This window comes from Lontra canadensis, unplaced genomic scaffold (genome assembly GCF_010015895.1).
Source record: "Lontra canadensis isolate GAN:19392208 unplaced genomic scaffold, GSC_riverotter_1.0 scaffold51, whole genome shotgun sequence".
In the NCBI taxonomy this organism is placed as follows: Eukaryota; Metazoa; Chordata; class Mammalia; order Carnivora; family Mustelidae; genus Lontra; species Lontra canadensis.
In genome coordinates, this window is record NW_022631045.1 from 12,457,886 (window position 1) to 12,475,897 (window position 18,012).

An 18,012-nucleotide genomic window follows, 5' to 3' on the forward strand; every position below is an offset into this window, starting at 1 on the left:
ATAAGAGTTAAAGTCAGCAGAAGAGAAAGGGTTCCCTGGAAGTGAGGTTTGAGGGATGTTTGAGGCTAAATGAAGAATAGGAGTTGGCCAAGCATGAAGAAAAGGGAAGAGCAGTCCAGGCAAATGTCACAGATGAGCTGAGTGTTGTTGGATTTTCCTTGAAATATAATATCTTTCACAACAGGTAATGTTCTTTTGCAAAAGTCAAGTGTGATGGTCATTTCAAGTTGCTCTCATGTTTGTTGGAAAAAGAAGTAACCCAAGAAGCACATACAATTAGCAAACTTGGAAAGTCATGTTTGTTTTGGCAGTGTTGGCCTTACTTACAGGCAGAATACAAGGTCTTGCCTGTTGTTGTAAATTAAAGGGTTTGGAGCAGACTCTCTACCTGATTGTGGAGACTCGTTTCTTAGGGTAGCAATTTCTTTCAAGGGCCTCTTATAAAATTTACCTACTCTAAGAAGATATAAATTATAACATATAGTGGGAGTGAGTACAATAGGGTACTTTTTAAAGAAAGAGGAAAGAGAGAATGGGGTGGAAAGAGTCAATGGAAATGAAGGAAAGTGGAGATGTTTCAGGATATTGTGAGTCCACAGAAAGGGGACGCCTTGGAGGTGGACAGCAAAGTCTTCTAGACTCAGACCATCTAGAGTTGACTTTAAGAGTTGCTGAGTGAAAAGAAAAAATTGATAACAATTTTCATAAATGTTCTGAATGTAGGAATAATCTATGAGGAAGTAAGAGTAAAAGATCTCCTTGTAAAACCCATTCAGTGAGACTTTTCTGGCCACCCCCACCTGGATGGAATTAATCACTCTTTCTGCTGTGCTCTCTAGCTTCTTTGTATATAGATTTATTTTTGCAGATATTGCATACTGTATTATATATTTACATATCTTTGTCTCCTTCTCTGAAGTACTTATTGACATTTAATCTCTTGGGATTCTTAGCACGTAGTTCAATACCTGGGATTTGGTACTCTTTTGGATGAACTAATAAATAATTTTGAGGTGGGGAACCTGGGTGACTCAGTCAGTTAAGTGTCTGCTTTCAGCTCAGGTCATGATCCCAGGGTCTTCCTGCTCAGAGGGGAGCCTGCTCTTCCCTCTGCCTGCCACTCCCCCTGCTTGTGATCTCTCTTTGTCAAATAAGTAAATAAAGATCTTTTTAAAAAAGGAAATAATTTTAAGGGATAGAAAATAGAAGAAAGATTTATATCAAGGTTGGATGAAAGATAAAAATGTTGTGACAAACAGATAGGGAAAGAAATATCAAGTAAAAAGAGCTATGGTGGCATTTGAAGAAGCCCTGGCCCAGTTTGGGACATCAGAGGAGGTTCCCTGAGGAAATGACATTGAATTGAGATTTGAAAGATGAACAGACATTATCTAAAAAATGAGGGGAAACCTGAGGAAGCAACCTAGACAAGGATGCTGGGTGCTGATGGAGATGACTTAAGAGATAGATAAAATCAATAGGACTTTATTATTTCATTCAACAAATGTTATATGATAGACATCCCTCTAGTTCTAGAGATGTGATGGTGAGAGAGAACCCAACATTCAAAAGGCTTACAGTGTAATGAAAGGAGACAGATGACCAATATGAAACAGATCATTTGTTGATAGCAGCAGAGGGGGAGGGACACCTCCTGGGCTCTAATTTGGGCAACATGATGGATGCTGGCACCATTACCAAGGTAGGGAATGTTAAAATATTAGTCTAGGAAGAACATGGGTTTGGTTTGGGACATAGTGTTTGAAGTGTCTTTGAGATGAAGAAGTGGTCAAGTATTCAGTTGTATATGTGGGTTTGACTTTCATTGTTGTCTGGGCCTGATGTAGACACTTTGTGACCTGTAAAGTATGGATGGATAGCGAAGCCACAGGAGTGGATAGAACTGTCCTTATGACCAAACAAAGCCATGCATTTTACAACTTGAGGGAGAGCCAGTTACATAGACTGGTAGGCATAGTGTCTCCTGGAATTGTGTAGAGTGCTGGCTATGGTGTGTGGAAAAGATGGCATAGGGAAAGAATATACAATGAAAAGAAAAGTGAGCTTCTACTGAATAACGCCAGCATGCAAAAGCCGGGCCAAGAGGAAAGAGCTATGAAGGGACAGGGATGAGGAACAGCGAAGAGCTGGGAGGAAAACAAGGGTAGTGACGCCACTGCAACTAAAGGAAGAGAGGGCTTTGAGGGAGAAGTGGTTACCAAGGTCAACTGCTGCTGAGAAATCTAGTAAGACAAGGTCTGGACACATGGTCACCTCAGGTCTTAGCGGCCTTAGTAAAAGCTGCTTTGATGGAGTAGTAAGTGTGGAGTAATAAGGCCAGATGAGAATGAGTTGAGGAGTGAGAGGGCGGTAAAGAAATGAAGACATTTGCTGTGTCTTGAGATGTGACATTTGAGAAGTTCCTCACCTAGCCATGCAGGATGAGCCCCAGGTCGGAGTGGTTCAGCTCAGAAGGAGGTGGTAACTCTAAGAACCCTATTTGGAGGTGTTGAGCTTAGTAGTGGTTAGGTTTCTGAGCAATAGGTTTTTTTTCTTTCTCTTCCTCTGCCATTTTATTGTCTGGAATATGACACTGATTAGAATGACAGTGTCTGAGGTGATGACAAGAGGGTGTTTTTGGAAAAGGGGCTGGAGTTTCCAGCACACACACTGAGTTGATTCTACTGTTATATTTGAACAGCACTAATAAATTGAGAAAACATGGTACAGACCACACACATTTTTTGGAAAGTCCTCCACTGTTGTAAGGAGAATATCCCTCAAACCCTTTTGTTCAAATATACCCTACTGTTCTTGTCCAGTCTATCCATTGCCCTTTAAGGGGAATCATCTTTTGATCATTTGCAGTTTATGATGTTTCTCAGGCTCTTCAGTGGAAACACCTGTCGAACTAGTGTTCCCTAGGTGAGCATTAGTTTGGGGGGAGAGTCTGGGAAACTCAGTGGCTTTAGGACACACTTATTGGGAGTAGCAGCTCCCTCTTTTACTCTTCTCAAGGTCTCTGTGTATTGCCTCTGCTCTTCAGGAAGGCTATCCAAGGACCTGCTCTCCGAATCCGTAACATATTATCTGCCCTCCAGAATGCTCTTTAGAAAGCAACTCGAGAATTGGTATTCATGTAAATTTAGAAAAGGGTCTTTCCAATCCATTTCCAGAGATATTTCCTAAGAAATTTAAAAACCTCATAGAAAGAAAGATGGTTTTGCATTTCATATGGGCTTGAGATAGCCTATTGTCAAAATTCAGTGCATGTTGCAATGTAACTCACTGGAAAGAAAATAAGCTAGTAATAGCATTTCCAAGTAGGGAGCCTGACACTAATTATTGCCTTCTTCTTAATGCTTGTGTCTGCCAGATCTAACATGTTTTAACCTTACACAGCATAGCTGGGACACTAAATGTTATTCTCATTCACACAAAACTTGTGTGCTCAGGAATTCACCACTAGGTACATTCAAGCCATGTTAAAAGAGTGGACATATATTCACTCTTCTGATATAACTCTGCATGCACAAAAAGTTCATAATCTGAAAAAGTGAAGAATCCATATAATGGCAAAATGAAACAAAAAAAATTCAAGCTAAGGGGGGGGGGTATTGTTCTGCTATTTAAAAAGAGAGTAAAAGTCACCAGGATCTTATATTTTACACACAGGTTCACAGGAGGCAGTTCTGGCCAGCTAGCACTCCCTCAGTTTGGAATGAATCTGCATTGAGAAAAGGCATGGGGCTGGGACTCCTGACTGGGAGCAACTGGGAAGCTAATGAGAATGAGAGAGGGCTTGTCTTGACAATATGCCCAGTAGAATAAAGGTTAACATATATTTATTTTTCAGTCTCTGATTATTTCCATCTATTCTGGACTGTGGGTTCCCATTTGTGTTCTTTATTTTAGGCTGGAATTCTCTCGAGAGTAAGTATTATACTTTCAAGGAAAGCGCTACAACAACCAGCGCGATGGAATCTTTCGCTTGTTCTCACTGTTACTTTGACCACTTGCTTCTCTTGTCTCCTCTCTTTGAACGGTCAGATGTCAAGTATTGTAGGGGTTTCCAGGCAGAAGTGTTAGTCCGCTATGTCAGTGGCAGTCAAGCTGTCAGTCAGCTGAACTCAGAAGAGCTATTACACATTGCTGCTGTTGTGCCACTTAGGGAACAACATTGCAGCAATGCTTCTTCACAGTGCCACAGCCACTGGAAATCTCTCAAGCGCTGATCCTGGCATCGAGGAATTCACTGACTTGCATGAGCTATCAAGAGCTTTCTCAGCAGTGTTGGCAAAGAAGGAAGGCCCATTCAAGATTTTTTTACAAGTTCTTTGTGTAAAAGTGATTATAAAAATTATACTGGCTTATTGCAGACAACTTGGAAAAGACCCATAGAATATTAAGAGAAAAATGTTTCTTTTATGGAGACTAGGTTTTTATGGTTTTCATGTATTTCGGGGGACTTGATTTCATGTCAGTGTAGAACAAAGCAACTCACACCCCTGCCCTCTGTGCTTTGCACCTCTGTTCCAGTTTTCTTTCCTTTCACAACGTGATAAACAAAACCACATGTTACTTGTGTGGTCAAGTTAAAGGAAAGAATATCTCACCAAAATAAAAGAATTACAAGTGAAATATAATAAACCCAGTCTTATTATGGTTTTTCTTTTTCCTAGCAGGCCTGAAGTAGCCAGTGTGAGCCAGTGGTCATATCTCTAGCCATCTGTTCTCTTTGTGGGCTGCCCCCAAAGCTGGCTTTCAGTCCTCTGGAGAAAATTTATCCCAAACAACAGGATTTTTGATTTTCCAAGTTCCTTTTCAACTTCAGTTTGGCTTTATCGATGTTGAATATATTTATTCATTGTGTTTGCACTGGTATTAAAGCTGTCTGTGTGAATAGACTTGACCAGATTATGAGTTCACATTATTCCTTCTCCACAATTTCTCAATAGCAATTTTCTTTTCCTAAATCCAGTTTATAGAATGTAGGTGTACCCAACAATTTCACCTATCTTCAGACATCATTAAATTTCTCCTGTCTCTGTCTGTCTGTCTGTCTGTCTCTCTCTCTCTCTCTCTCACACACACACACACACGTACCACCTTAGAAGAACTCTTTGGCATAAATGGGATCTATGTCCTTCATGATGTTTGCATTATTTTGAAATTATTTATGGTTACAAGAATTGGGATTCAACCAGAAGGACGGTGGTCTTATAAATCTTCGAGATATATATATGTCATATCTGCACTTGTTTATTCCACATTGCACAGGGTAAATGCACGTTATGGTGCTGTGGGAGTGAGTAGGGTGGAGGGCTCGCACAGGCCATGCCTTCAACTTTGATCCTCTAGTGCTTTGTTTACTACCACAGATCCCTGGAGCCATACTTCCATGTTTGCTCCCATGCTCTGGACTGTCCCCACTGCAGAATTCCACAGAATTATGCTAGTGCCATGAGAATAATACTGAAGCACACTTTCCAACCTTCCAAGCTATGTGCTGCAGATAACTTGACCACCACGTGAATGGAGAGGAGCCATCTCCCCACTGTGTGGTCATGTGTTCTGACTGGCCCAGCACAAATGCAGCTTCTCTGACATAGGGGCTGGAAGCAAGCTCTTGAAATGCTCTGATTAAAGAATCTAAGTAGGCACCATTTTTTCTTTTTTGGAGTTCATAGTTAACCCCTAACCTGGGACCCGGGATGGGTTCCAAATTGAGAGCACCCCAGTCATTCCTGTTCACTCTTTGCCATCTCCATCAAGATTCCAGGGATCTAGTGACTATGTTTGGGTTGGCAATCTCTTCTGCCTTCACATTCTAGGCATTTCCTCTTCTCTCACTCTCCACCATGTCCATTTGATGTAGTGTCCTTGGTTGGTTATTTAGAAGAGAAAATTGCAAGATTTCTATGGTTGCTTGCAATATGTAGGTGAGTAACATATATAGCATATAACTATATAGCATATTACATACACACACCCTACATATTTTTTGGTGTATGGAAAGAGGAGGTGTTTCATATATATTTATGTATATTCATATATATGTTGATATATTTGTATTTTGTGTACCAATGTATTTCAGTATATGTATATGTATGTTGTTATAAATTAGCTTTCTTGTTTTCTCTTCTTTTTTTTTTTTTGGTGTACTTCCTGAGAAACGTCTTGAATTTTAATTTCCAGCCATTTTAATGAGTTTTTCATTTCTACTGTCACATTTTTATGTTCTAAGTCTTTTTTTCTGTTGTTCTTTGAAAACATTAAAAATCATGAGTGTGTGTGTGTGTGTGTGTGTGTTCATAAGTGCAGTATTCTCCCTTATTTCTCTGAGGTCATTACTGATAGAGTTTCTTGTAGTTCGCTTTTCCTGCATTGTCTGCTTCTTCTAGGGTGTTTTTTTTCTTTATGTTTATTTTGTATTTGTCTTTCAGTAGAAGTTCTCCTCCAATATCTGGTATCCTTAATTGCCTGCTCATATGTAAAAATGGGGTATCAGGAGCAGATTGGAAACCCTTGTGTGTGTGTGTGGTATACTTGAGGGTGATCTGACTGGGCTGTTTGTAGGTGGATTTCTGTTGTTAATAATTAGGGTTTTTTTCTCATGGGCTGGTTGGAGAAGGCTCTTCCAAACTCCTGTCAGGAGGTATAAGCTTGATTGTTAGCATTATGGGAACTGAGTAAGAGAACAACCTGGGAGTCTCAACATCTTCCTGTTTTTACTTCATCTTCCTGTTTTTAGTGTGGTACACCCACCCTCAATGGCACTGTTGTCTCTCAACCCAGAGACCTGTTTCTAGAGAATAAGCCTTTGTTATCTTAGAGGTGGATGGAAAGCTGAAGACTTTTAAAGAAACCTATTTTAGTCTGTTCTTTTAACCTATTTCCAGAGGTGCCCAAGCCTTTTGAAAGTTCTGAGGAATAAATTGGAGTTGCTCCGGGGCTTTCCCCAGATGCCAGATTAGGATTCAGCTTTTTTTGTTTTGTGATACCAGTTACCATTTTTTCATCAGTTTTCTAGCTTCCAAAATATTTTTGCTGTTATCAATTCTCCATCTTCACATTTATCCTTATGGGCTTATGCCTTTAAGAAAATCTCTTTCTTAACTAGGGTTCTGGGATGGAGCAGAATCTTAAGTGTGAGTCTAGGCTATCGTTTTTTAACAAAAATCCTTTTATAGAGATTTTATTTGTGTTTCTCTCTTTCTTTCTTTCTTTTTTTTTTTTTTTTTTCATATGCTGACACCATGCTGTGCCTTCTAAGACTGGGGCATTGATGTTGGGCCAAGCTCATGCAAATGTTTTCACCTCAGGGTGAATGATTTTCAACTGGTTTCTCACCTCAATCTCTCAAGCCAATACCTTCTAGTTGAGTTGTTGCACTTGTTTTTAAGATATGACCCCAGAAATTTGAATTCTAGCTATAGACATGGCTTAGGCTCAAACTGGAACCCCTTTTCCTTAGCAAAGACTTTCTTGCTGGAGGACTCAGAGTTGGGTTATTCAAATTGGTCATGGTGTTACACTGTTGGCTCATTAATAGAAGCATGTTTTCCTTTGTGTGGGCCTTAAAATCCTAGTTTTGGGATGCTATGCAGATACTGTGTATTCTGGGGCTCACTAGTAGGAGCCGGGTTGGAGATATTCTGATTTTCTAGAATGTTTGTTTCAAAAGATACCTTGTTACAACTGGAGTATCATGCTAAATACTAAGTTATATATTGCAACTATAAATACAATTATCTTCTGAATTGTATTTTTAAAGAAACATACATGCTGACATGAACTTTTTTTTTTTTTTTTTGCCTTAGCTCGCTGGTATATAACACAGTATTAAGTATTAAGAAAACAAATAATATAAGTATTAAGAAAACAAATAATATAAAATCTAGAGAGCTCTATATATTATATAAACAAATAATATAAAATCTAGAGAGCTCTATATAAAAACCAAGACTCCACTACTTTAGCCTACAGAAATCTTGTATGACATAAAGTTGCCAAAAAGATATTCAGAGATGTTTCATCTTAATGTTTTCACACGTACATCAAAAGAATATGAATGCTTCCAAGATGTTAGTCTGTCTCATTGAATTTCACAGCTTTGCATCCCAAGTCAGGAAGCTGTAATGGGTGATCCACCAGTGCCGAATGCCAGGACACCCATATGCAGACACATATGCTGAACGGGGAGCCAGTACTCTGGCCTTCGGAAGTATCCCACCCCAGACATTTCTCATCTCAATTCAGAGGTGAGGTGGCCCCTGTAGATCTTCCCTAAATTTTCCCTCTGGCTACGATTCAAGACTAATCATTTTACAGTCTCAGGTTAAAATAGCATTGTCTGTGAAGCTGAGACATGACACTTGATACATTTCCAAAGCCAAAGGCTGCTGTCTTTATTACCAGAGGAGTAAACCATGGGATGTAGTCACTGTGGCAGGCAAGTTGTTTGTCTGCCTGATGTCTCTGTGAGTGCATTCCTTCCCAGGTTCGAGGCCTTGAATTCTGATGGGACTGACTGCAACGTCTGTGCCTAGGGCACACTATTCAGGCTTGGACCATTAAACTACTCCATCCATCTGACTTCTGTGATGGCTCAGGAGTGGACACCGACTCAGGCTGCCTGAATGACCCTGCGCTGGGGCTCTTGCTGGAGGTGTCTGGGATGAGGTGTCTTTTTGTTGGCTCATTAGCTATAAGGACAGTTGAATTCGAAAGCTGCCAGTGGCCCTCTTTGCTGCTTTTGGAGAGAGACAGTCTGAGAAAGGAGTCAACACAGAGGAAGCAAGGCTAGGGGATGGAGGACAAGAGGCGGATTCCTGATGATATTATTTGTACCCCAGTAATGCTTAAAATCAGGAATGTCCCTGACTTTTCTGATTATGGGATTCCATATGTGCTTCTTTTAAAAGTGCTGGTTTAATTGGATTTTTATAACTGCAATCGAAAGAGTCTTGACTAATAGGGTTATATTGGTCTCCACCAACTATAATTTTTCTCCTAATCTGTATATATTGGTCAGATTTCAGATGGTAATCAAGTCAAATTATTCAACTGGGCTGTATTGAGGCATTTAACTTGATATTTGCTATATTCCATTTTGTACTGTTTGGATAACCATGAACCAGCAATAATGAATGGACATGCTAGCTGCACATGATTCACTTTGGCAAATTGTCTACCTCTCAGGGCTTGAGTCCTTACCTGTAAAACAGTAATAAAATTCATAGAGATACTGTGGTAAGTACTTGATACAAGTCATTTATACAAGTCCGGAATATACTTAACTGTACTAACAAAAGTGATTTTACTTTCATTACAAGATTCCTGTTGACCTTTCAACTGATCAGGACGTAGTAAGAATTTTCTCAAACTTTAATTCTAAAATGATTTCTCTAAATAGATTTTTCAGCATAAAATCTGAGAAAATCTGTTTTACTATTTTGTGTGCTCAGGTTACAAATATGACCTATTTATGAAATGTTGATAGCTGGTATTCTAGAATTTTGGCATGACAGTTCTTATTTAAAGAAAACAGTTTTTAAAATAATGCCAGTAAGAAATGATGTAATAAAACACATTGTTATTAAAATAAACAAAGAAAAATAACCTTAAAAAAAGAATAAAAAAATGGAAAAACAAAACAAAAAACACATTGTTGATGAAAATTGTTTGGTCTCCCAAGAGCGTGCATAGCAACAAATCAAATATATTTCAAATATTAATTGCCTTGCCAAATTATCTTCTATTTTCTCTTTCTATATAATGTATACTAGAACTTTTCCTTGTCTACCTTAAGTCAGTCCTTTATTCTTCCCCCATTATTCTTTTTATTTATTTTAATTTATTTTTATTTCTATTTTTAAAATATTTTATTTATTTATTTGACAAAGAGAGAGAGAGAGAGAGAGAGAAAGAGACAGGGAGAGAGGAAACACAAGTAGGGGGAAGGTGAGAGGGGTCAGGCTCCCTGGTCAGCACAGGGCTCAACCCCAGGACCCCAGGATCATGACTGGCACCAAAGGCAAACGCTTAAGGACTAAGCCACCCAGGCACCCCATTTATTTATTTATTTTAAAAGATTTCTTTATTTGAGAGAGAGAGAGAGAGAGAGAGATAGTGAGAGAGAGCAAAAGTGGGGAGGAGAGGGAGAAGCAGGGAGCCTGATGTGGGGCTCAATCCTAGGACCCTGGGACCATGACCTGAGCTGAAGGCAGATGCTTAACCAGCTGAGCCACCCAGGTGTCTCCCTATAGTTGTATTTAAAAAATAGCTTTATTAAGATATTACTCACATACCATGAAATTTGCCCAGATATATTTATAATTCAATGACTTCTACCCATTATTACACAGAAAATAAACTGTACTCTGTTTCTTTCCATCATTGCACTTATCAAAATTTGTAATTACCTACTTACTCGCTTGCTTATTGTTAATGCAACATGAATGCAATTTTGGAAGAAAAAATAATGTGTGTATTGGAAAGACAAAGACCAAAAGAAATACAGGATCATGGTAAGTTTTACTTTCTTTTTTGAATTTTTTGGGTGTTTTCTAGAGTTTCTACAGTGCGCTTGGGTTTCTTTCTTTCTTTCTTTTTTTTTTTTAAATCAGAAAATGGAGGTCACTTTAAAAATAGCCTTCAGTGCAACCTTATGGGTGAATCTTAGCAATGTAATGTTTAGCTAAAATAGAGTTTCAGAAGAGAACAAACATCACGATATAATTATTATGGAATCAAACAACAAAAATAAAATTATGATTTTTGTGAGCAAGTATAAATGTAATAAAACTACCTCCCACCAAAAACAAAAACAAAATGAAACAAAACAAAACAAAACAAAACAAAACAAAAAACATTGAGGGAATGTTGAACATGGGGTTTAGAATGTCAGTTATTTCAGATGGGTGAGGCCAGGGGGATGGGACAGGGGGGTTAGAGAGAAGCTGTTGTTAAGAATCTAATTTTTGTTGGCACTTAAAATATTTTAAAAATAAAGATAGAGTGTAGGGAGTACAGGGTGGGGCGGGGAAGAAGGAGAGAGAAGGGATGGGTGGCTGGATAGATAGTCAGATGATAGACAGTTGGAGACCATATCTCCTTAGTCAAGCACCTGTCTTGCAGATTACAGCACTTTGCAACTAAATCCCATCGCCAGGAAGTGCTGGGGTCACCAGGGCCAGAATTATAGGCCCAGCACTAGCAACCAAATCTCTGTGTCCTCCTTCCTATGCGAGGAGCAGGACGGGAGTCTAGTGGAAGCAGACGGGGCTGACACTCAGCTGGGACGCAGCTGTGTGGCAGGCCAGCCCATGTCTGTGCTGTTGATTGGGTGCTCATTCTGATTGGATGGGACCCTGTCCTAGTTGTTCAGTGTTTTCAACATCTCCGCTGGTGGGGGCAAAGCTACCCCAGCCCACTCACCGCCAGGCCAATCCACCACATTGACAAGCAGCACTGTGACCACAATCAACTTGTACTTGGGCTGATGATTACAAAGAGGGGGAGAAAGGAGCTAATTGGAAGGTTCAAAGAGACAGCACCTTTTCTTGTGGTCAATTAGAACTGTGTGTGGAGTGAAGAATTTGAAGCCAGAAAGAGGCTCCACATTTCATGGTGCTCCCCATGTCTGCTCAGCTCTGTTTTCATAGTATTTCCTGATGTGAGACGTGTCATCACGTCTTGTCTCTGCTACTCATTTTAGACACGTACTGTAGATGAAAAAGATTTCTGAAGAGAGGAAGTAGACAGATGACAAAACGCCCTTTAATAAACTGTTCCAAATACAGACCCAGGCCTCTGGCATGGTCCTCAGAGAGCGCCCCACTCTTCGCGCCTCACTACACAGACAAGACACAGGCCCTGCAGGCCTTAGAGCTCTGCGGGTGGTGGCAGATCCCTGCAGCCGGGATCTGGTCCCCTCCTCCTACCCCAGCGTGCTTTCCACTGTGCCACACTGCATGTAGTGTTTGCATGTGGAGAAATAGGGCTCGTAAATATCCTTATGATTTCATGAGTTTTACACTGCCTAATTGCAAAAAGAATCTCAAATAGTTTACAGAGTTATAATACCCTAAAATATAGAAGAAAAGGATAAAGAAGTTGGAAACCACTTGGTAAGACCTGGGATGAATTGATCTCTGTGATGGAGCCCAGGTACACGGAACATATGGGTATCCCAGCGTCCAAGGAAAGTAAAAATTGGAGGGGTATCTTCATATATGTGTTGAAAATGGAAAAAGCATGCAGAAACACAGGCATTAAAAAAAAGGCCCACTTTACCTAACAGAAATATTACTGAGAAGTTGTCTGAAAGTCAAAACAAATCCTGTTCTGTATTGGAAATGTAGTCAGGGTCTGCAGACTTGAGAGAAGTCCTGTTTAATTTCTGGGGGCAGAGGGCTGCGGCATCATACAGGGAAGTCCTTGCTATGCCTGGGGCAGGTTGTAAGGTGGAAATTAGCAAAGTCTCCTCCCTTTTATAGGCTGGTGCTAGTGGAACTGTCTCCATACCTCTCTCCCTGTTATTTTAAACTCCTGGCAGACCTGGAAGAGAAGGACAGAAAGGGTGGAGACACATCACTGGAATTTACTGGATAAAACTATGACATGTGCTGGTAAGAGGTGGGGAGTAAGATGTTAGGTTGTGAAGAGTTGTACTGAAGTGCTATCTGCTGTTGTACTAGATGTTGCCTTCTTTCTGTGTTCTCTCAGGAGCCAAGCTAGTATAAAGACAATAGGGCTTTACTAAATCTGCTTTGTGGCTTCTCCTGCTCTGAATCCTGGGAATCACCGTATCTCTTCCCTGTTTTGTAACCTTAAACCATTCTAATAAACATTTTTGACCTGCAGTGTTTATAGATGGCATTAGCTCCTTGCTTTAATTCTCCAGGATAATGTTTACATCCTAACAGGGATCTTTGAGGGTTTCATTAGAAAAGAGAAAGGGATGTGGGAATTTCTGACTGTTTCTGGATAAGAGAGAGGAACAGTGTGGGTAAGGGACTTTCAAGCCACACCAAGTAGCTCCTTGGCCTCCACTTTGCAGTGTTCTCTGTGCATGCTCCTGTATTGGTGGTCTTTATTAAGCAGAACACAGACATTTCCTTTACTCTCCATCTGCTTTGTTTGATGACCATAACTTGGACTAAAAAATATTTTCGGACGTGTTCAGAAACTCCCAAGATTTGGATTATGCCTGGGTGTCAGCTATTTTCAGGTTAAAGCTGGACTGGGATTAGGAGACAGCCCTGATACAATACCATTATCTCTGTTAACACCAGGGGGGGGCGTCTTTGAAACCACTGTTCCAGCCGCCCAGATCCAGGAGAAGCTTCACACCTTCCTATGATTTGGTGGCCGTTTCCAGGCATCCACTACGTCCTCCTCGGTGGTTCTTGCAGTGTGTCTGAGGTGTGCTCCCTTAAGAGGCCCTGGACTTGCAGAAATTATATTTGCAGCCAGAGAATTTATAATTTGCTACATATGGCCAGTCTTTTTTTAGCAGCTTTCCTTCTTTCTTTTGCATTTTCCCACACCCACTCCCACTTACTGTTGGCTGCCCTCCCAGTACCTTCTCACCACCAGGGACTTATATTAATAGGCAGATTTCTGTAGGCTCAGAGAACCCCCAATTGCATTATTTGCCTCTTATTTTCTTTTGGTTATTTATTTTTTATTTTATTTTTTTTACGTTACTGGTCCTTTACACTTGTACTTTAAACATTAAATAGAAGTCAAGGTTACAGTCATTGGGCCAGGAAAAGGAATCCATGTTCCTTGACTGCTAGGGGATGGGGAGGAGACAAGGCAGCACGGGAATGATGAAGGTTGCAGCCTGTGGCTTGTCTAGAGAGGCAGTGTGGAATGGAGGGCTGAGGTGACAGGCTGTGTGACAGAGATGAAGGAGCATGGTATCTTGGAATCACACGGACCTTACCTGGAATGCTAACTCAGCCACTGATTGGCTGTGTGGTCTTGGGCATGCTATTTGACATCTCCAAAGCTTCAGTTATTTTTACCTTCTCTGTAAAATGAACTAGAAGGCTTATTCTGATAATCAAATGGGATGATGGATATCAAAGTACTTAGTGGCATATAAAAGGCCCTCTGTAAATATTATTTTCTTTTTCCTTTCACTATGAGGGAATGAAGAAAAAAGAAAACCCCAAAGACCTGAAAATCTCCATGTTCTATTAATAAAAACTCCCATTTTTCTTTTCCATAATATTTTCATAATGCTTCAAACCTTGTGGGTAATTGTTTCAACATTTAATTTTTCCACGAATTATTTGATTACATTTATGACGGGTATATATTTATTTTGAGTATGTCAGTGGAACCATTAATTCATTCTAATGGATTTACAACATGGCCAGACATTTTTTCACCATTAACTTTGTGGTGATAGAAAACTATGCAGTCTGCCATAGATTTATCTTGCTTCAATCATATTTTAATCAAAATGAATTCCTGAAAAGTCTAGATAAGGATTTCCCCTAGAGGAAAAGAGTAGGAAGATTTTCTCCAAAGGCTGTATCTAAGCCTGATCATGTATCACACCGAATGACTCCCACTTTTGCCCTCCAGGGTCAGCTGAGGAAGCTTTGTAGGCATTTTATTCCTGGGTGGGGGAGGGGCATAGTTGTGGAGCAGTAAAGAGATTAGGGATTTCTCTAAAGAAAATGGTTATTCTGCACATCTGGAGAACCGTCCAGTCATTTGTTTGGTTCACAGATGCTTTTGCAGCCCACACTATTGTGAAGACCCTCTGCCTGTCATGCCTTCATTGCGTTCAAAGGGATTTCTTTCTGAGTGAGGTAAATAATGTTCACTTCCACAGCTTTCCCTGATTGACGCCTCAAGGCTGGTTGGCCAGTCCTGGTTGGTGGATGACAACTGAATTCCCCATGGAGTCCTCTCAGGTTTTAAACATTCAAAATGACAGGACATAAAACACATGGCTTTCTTCACTTTTATTTTCCTATCAGCTCATGGCTTGGGAGTTTAGGTTGATCTTTCAGCTATAACCAGGGTTTGAAAGGAACAATGAAAGTGTCCTAACAGTTCCTTTTGCAATTTTTCCTTGTTAATTTTTTTAAAAGATTTTATTTATTTGAGAGAGAGAGAACGAGAGAGCGAGCATGAATGGTGGGGTGGTGGGGGGTGCAGAAGGAGAGGGAGAAGAAGACTCCCCACAGAGACCAACATGGGGCTCATTTGATTCCAGGATCCTGAGATCACGACCTGAGCTGAAGAGAGATGCTTAACCTACTGAGTCACCCAGGCACCCCTCCTTATTAGATTTAAAAAATTTTCATTTATTTATTGATTGGTATGAGCAGCACTGAGATGTGAGGCTTGGTCATGAACTATAGCGGCTAAAGAGGATTCTAAGTGCAGGTAGTTGCAGATGAAAAATACTTTCACAGTTAGTGTCTTCCATCTATTTAAAACTGAAAAAAAAATTTTCCAACTGTTGAAAAATAAAAAATGAGGACTGGTTGACAGACCTTGCATTAAAAAAAAAATCTCATTCTGAGAAAAGCTTCATCCTTCTCATTCTTAGCCACAGTTAAGAGGAGGCAGTAGTTTTTTTAAATTAGGGTGCACAATGATACAAATTTCTCCATGAAAAATTTAGAAAAGCAACTAAATAAACATATGGAGAGCTATACAAACCTTAACCTGAGTATTAAACATGCAATGTAGATCCACCTATTATATAAATCAAACATTTCCCAGAAGGAACAATGATAGCTGTATTTACAGCTTAGAAATGGACTGTTTGTGTTAGGATGAGATAGGCTGACATTAAAAGTATAATAAATAACATTTATCTCCTTTTCTATGGACTTTTTAAAAAAAGAGTTTATTTATTTACCAAAGTTGGGTTATCAGATCTCCACATGAATTAATTCTGACATGTACTAACATATATTCTCATGAGTTTCTTTTCTTTTTTTGATTAAATATTTTTTTAAAATACCTTCTTTATAATCAAAGGTGACATAATGACTAATACCATGCATATCATTATATAATACAGTTAGAAAATTTGGACAAAAAACTAGTTATGGTTACAAGCTAATTAAAAATTTTGTTAGATATAAAATTTAATTTTTATAAATTTATTTCATTTATTTATTTAAATTAAATTAATTAACATATAATGTGTTATTAGTTTCAGAGGTAGAGTTCAGTAATTCGTCAGTCTTATGTAATACCCAGCATTCATTACATTATGTGCTCTCCTTAATGTCCATCACCCAGTTACCCCATCCCCCTACCCCAGTCCCCTCCAGCAACCCTCAGTTTCTTTCTTATGATTAGGAGTGTCTTAGGTTTGTCTCCCTCTCTGATTTCATCTTGTTTTATTTTTCTCTCTCTTCTCCTTGATCCCCTGACTTGTTTCTTAAATTCTACATATGAGTGAGATCATATGATGATTGTATTTCTCTGATTGACTTATTTCACTCAGCATAATACCCTCTAGTTCAGTCCATGTCATTGCAAATGGCAAGATTTCATTTTTTGATGGCTGCATAGTATTCCATTGTGTATTTATATATACCACATCTTATTTCAATCTGGAGATGTCTTGGGTCTAAAATAAGTCTCTTTCAGACAACATATTGATGGGTCTTGCTTTTTTATCCAATTTGATACCCTGTGTCTTTTGACTGGGGCATTTAGCCTACTTACATTCAGAGTAGCTATTGAAAGATACGAATTTGGTGCCATTGTATTACCTGTAAAGTCACTGTTTCTGTATGTTGTCTCTGTTCCTTTCTAGTCTATGTTACTTTTGGGCTCTCTCTTTCATTAAGGGATCCCAATTAATATTTCTCTTAGGGCTCGTTTATTGATCACAAATTTCTTTAGTTTCTATTTGTCCTGGAAGTTTTTTTTTTTTTTTTTTTTAATCTCTTTTTCTATTTTTTGAATGATATCCTAGCATGATAAAGTATTCTTGGCTACATATTTTTCTTATTTAGCTCCCCAAATATATCATGCCAGTCCTTCCTGGCCTGCCAGATCTCCTTAGATAGGTCCACTGTCAGTCTAGTGTTTCTACCCTGTAGGTTATGGACCTCTTGTCCTGAGCTGCTTTTGGGATTTTCTCTTTGTCTCTTGAGATTTGCAAGTTTCACCATTTTATGTCTATGTGTTTTCCTATTTTTGTTGATTTTTGAGGGGGTTTCTTTGTGCCTCCTGGACTTGAATGCCTATTTCCTTCCCCAGATTAGGGAAGTTCTCTACTATTATTTGCTCCATTATACCTTTTGCCCTTCTCTCTCTCTTTCCTCTTCTTCTTGGATCCCAATTATTTTAATATTGTTTTGCTTTTTGGTATCACTTATCTCATGAATTCTCCCCTGGTGATCCAGTAATCGTTTATTTCTTTTTCTCAGCATCTTCATTTTCCATCATTTTGTCTTCCATATCACTAATTCTCTCTTCTGCCTCATTTATCCTAGCAGTTAGAACCTTCATTTTTTTATTGCATCTCATTAATAGCCTTTTTAATTTCAACTTGATTAGATTTTTGTTCCTTTATTTTTCCAGAAAGGGATTCTTTAGTGTCTTCTATGCTTTTTTCACATCCAGGTAGTTTCATAATTCTTCTTCTTCTTCTTCTTCTTCTTCTTCTTCTTCTTCTTCTTTTTTAAGATTTTATTTATTTGACAGAGAGAGAGACACACACACAGTGAGAGAGAGAATATGAGCAGGGTCAGTGGGAGAGGAAGAAGAAGGCTTCCACTGAGCAGGGAGCCCAATGCAGGGCTTGATTCCAGGACCACAGGGTCATGACCTGAGCCGAAGGCAGTCGCTCAACAACTGGGCCACCCAGGCACCCCATAATCATTATTCTGAACTCTAGTTCTGTCACCTTACTTATATCCATAGTGATTGGTCCCTGGCAGTCAGTAGTGCCTTGTTCTCTTTTTTGGGGTGAGTTTTTCTGTCTTGTCATTCTGTCCAGAGAAGAAT